Source organism: Trachymyrmex septentrionalis, unplaced genomic scaffold (assembly GCF_001594115.1).
Source record: "Trachymyrmex septentrionalis isolate Tsep2-gDNA-1 unplaced genomic scaffold, Tsep1.0 scaffold49, whole genome shotgun sequence".
In the NCBI taxonomy this organism is placed as follows: Eukaryota; Metazoa; Arthropoda; class Insecta; order Hymenoptera; family Formicidae; genus Trachymyrmex; species Trachymyrmex septentrionalis.
The window spans coordinates 5044-8646 of NW_017305661.1; the positions used below are offsets into that span (position 1 = coordinate 5044).

Sequence of the window (3603 nt, forward strand, 5' to 3'; positions counted from 1 at the left end):
TCGCCAACAGAACATCTCAATGGCTTCTATCATTTTTCTCTCTGTCTGCTTTATCGTCTAAGACTTTCTCTCTCTCTCTCTCTCTCTCTCTCTCTCTCTCACTCACTCACTCACTCACTCACTCACTCACTCACTCACTCACTCACTCACTCACTCACTCACTCACTCACTCACTCACTCACTCACTCACTCACTCACTCACTCACTCACTCACTCACTCACTCACTCACTCACTCACTCACTCACTCACTCACTCACTCACTCACTCACTCACTCACTCACTCACTCACTCACTCACTCACTCACTCACTCACTCACTCACTCACTCACTCACTCACTTCCTTATGTCAGTATCGAGAATACTAGGCAATTAACCAGTCTTGTTTTCAACTTTTTTGAGATTTGTTGATCCTTCCAAATCTTCGTTAGTTTTTCTGCTATCTTGGTTAGATCGCATCTGCATTTTCGCCCATTAATAAACATTGCATTATTAAAAGATTTATTAAATAAAAATGTAAATATTTTTTTATTGTAGAATCAAAATTCGAATTTTTTTGAATTATATGTGAATTTCGTATTATGATATGCATATACAATATTTTGTATATAAAATATCTTATACATATAAGCAAAATGTATAAGCAAAAATGTTGTAAAATTGTATAAGCAATTTATGTATTTTATATTGAAAAGATTTAAATGTATTTTTTGTGTTGTACTTTTATTATATTATGTTGTGTCTGATTACTTTTTCATTATAATTCTTTCATCATATTCTACATTTTGGTATCAAATAAATACATTGCATGAAAATATTAAATTCATATATAATACATACATTAAGGACTGGTTGTTTCATTTTCGGATAAACTATGTGGTAATTTTCCTCTTGAATAAACAAAGAGTAAAAGTGTAAGAGTATAAGAGAGTAAGAGAGTAAGACAATAAACTAAGACAATAAGTTTACGAAAAGTGGAACAACCTAGCTTAAAACAATTAAATCCAGCTAACCTGAAGTTATATGTAACATGCCTCTTAGTTTTAATTTGTCATACTAGAATATAATTATATATAACATAACACGTGTGTTATGCTACAGTTATAATAATTGTTACATGTTTGTACAATTTGAAGTGAAAAAAAGAGGACCATCATTAAAACTTGGCAAGGGTGGTGGAGGACCTCTACAGATTGATTCGTTTTTGTTTATTTAAATTTTCTTACAACTTTAAATTAAAGTAATAGTTAATTGTAGTTTGCTTACAATTAGAAGAATTCCAACTTTATTCAATGGCTTGCAAATTGAAAATATATTTGATAAAAACAGAGCAGCCTTTTTAATACTATCAAAGATAGTATTAAAATTTGTATTTTAATGCGATTAATAAATAAAGTAAATTAATTAGAAATAAAAATATAAATGTAGAAAAACAAATATGTAAAAAAGGGTCACTATAATTTATTGTCAGTTTAATTGCTGAAATCTCTGAAATAAATCTATCAAATTAATAGAAATTTCAACGATTTCAGTAATTTATTTTCATCAGGAGCAAAAAATGGATATTGTTATTTAGTTGAGAGCCATTTCTTCAGAGGGCAGTAGTGCCCGGGAGCATTTTGCGATTACAGGAAAAAGCCTTCATGTTCTCTCTGGTCAGACTATCTGATGTTACCAACAGCAGTTTCCTTACCACATTTTCCAGATTTTGCAAGACGAATATTTTTGTAACATTTTAAATAATATATATAGGTTTATAATATATAGGTTTATTTATTTATAAAAGATCATTAATTTAAAATAATACGACGTAACGCATGCATTAAATATTTTTATAATATTTCTTTTCATTATCTGTTGTGGCGCATATAGGAACTCTAGCATCTCTTTGATGCTAGTTGATAACGAGATATATATCATCAAACGGAAAATATCAACAATTTTTAAATATATGTAATAGTTAATGTTTTCCGATTTATCCCGACAAGATGTCATAATATTTAAAAAAGAAATATAAAAATGATGTAATTATCCTCAAAAAAGATATCCAAATAAATTTTTATAATTTATAAAAGAAATGTCATAAATTTGTAATCATAATGCCACAAGAAAAACACCCACATATAAAAACATTTTTAATAATTTATTATGTAAATAATAAATTCGTTAAACATTTTTCGTTTTCCTTTTTTATTTTCTGAATAATCATTGCAATAAGACATAATATTTATTTGAACATTAAATAAAATCAATATTTCTAAGATTATTTTGTATCCAAGATCGCACAAGATCAATCATGATATCAAGAATGATTTTGTTAGAAATTTTGTTAAACATATTTTTCAATTGTATCAATAGAATTCTCTTTTCTCTCTCTCTCTCTCTCTCTCTCTCTCTCTCTCTCTCTCTCTCTCTCTCTCACCGTGATTTAAGTAATCTTATTCTAATAAGTACTAAGAAACATCTATAAAAGAATACATGAGAATGGACTGCTTTTTATTTGGTCATTTGTACCGTTACTATAGAAGTATGAAACTGAACGGAAAATATTAAAGTTTTTATTTCTTTGCATTTTTAAATTTCTCTTGGTGTTTACTTGATAATTTTATTACACTTCTTAATAATACGCTTTTCATACCTACTTTATCTTCTCTTGACCTTCTCTTTCTCCATCGTACTTTTCATGTTAAAGCAATATGATTCGAAGTTGTTCTTTGCTACGATTCTTTTTCTTTTTTTTTTGTTTGTCGTTTTTAGTACGATATCTTTCCGCTTCGTTCACCATTCATTCGATGCCTTCTCTGCTGAGGTGTTCCTTGTCATTGGTAATCATTATTTTTTTCTTCTTGTTCGTCTATTTTTCTACCAAGACGCCGTTAGTGTCGATGTCAAACGTAACTCGAGGATGAAAATAAATTTTATGAAAAAAAAAAAACACGGTATCCCTTTCTCTGTTTCTCTTCTTTTCAACGACCGACCGTCTGCTTTCGATTTCTTTCTCTTTTGCGATTTTGTTCCGTGCACCGACTAGCATCAGGCTGCTTATCCGAATGGTCTGACAATTCCAATAGAGTCTCTTCCGACTCGTGCGTCGATGGCAACGGACAGAAAAGGAATCTCGGGACATGAGAATCGTCCTCTGCCTTTACTGTTATCCTTTGAACCGACCTATACATTCTCTCTCAAGAATACTTCTTTTTTTTTTATTGCAATACTCACGTCTCGATACAATTCATTCTGGGGCCTATTGCTTCGTAGGATTGTTTTCTTATCTCCAATGTCGATCGTTGGAAACATTTATTAGTCGTTTGGAGTCTTGGACGTTCCTTCTTTTAATTACTGATCGCTAATCATTAAAGCGATCAACCGCGATAAAGAAGATGCTAGTCTTGCGAAAAAAGCGTAACAAGTTCGAGGAAGAAATGATGTCAATAAATATGACTATATATCTAAAGATAAATATCTATATACTGTATTTGATCAAACATATATCTATTTTCTTTTCTTCAAAATATTCTATTGTAACTTTCAATTCTTACGTTAACTATTAGTAATATTTAGATATAAATTAACTGTAAATTCAATATATATATATATTATATATA

General features: G+C 29.9%; 1 pseudogene; it reads right to left on the bottom strand.

Annotated features, from left to right (window-relative positions):
* Positions 1-2594: 2594 nt before the first annotated feature.
* Positions 2595-3603, bottom strand: part of LOC108751519 — a 53868-nt pseudogene continuing 52859 nt past the window's right edge.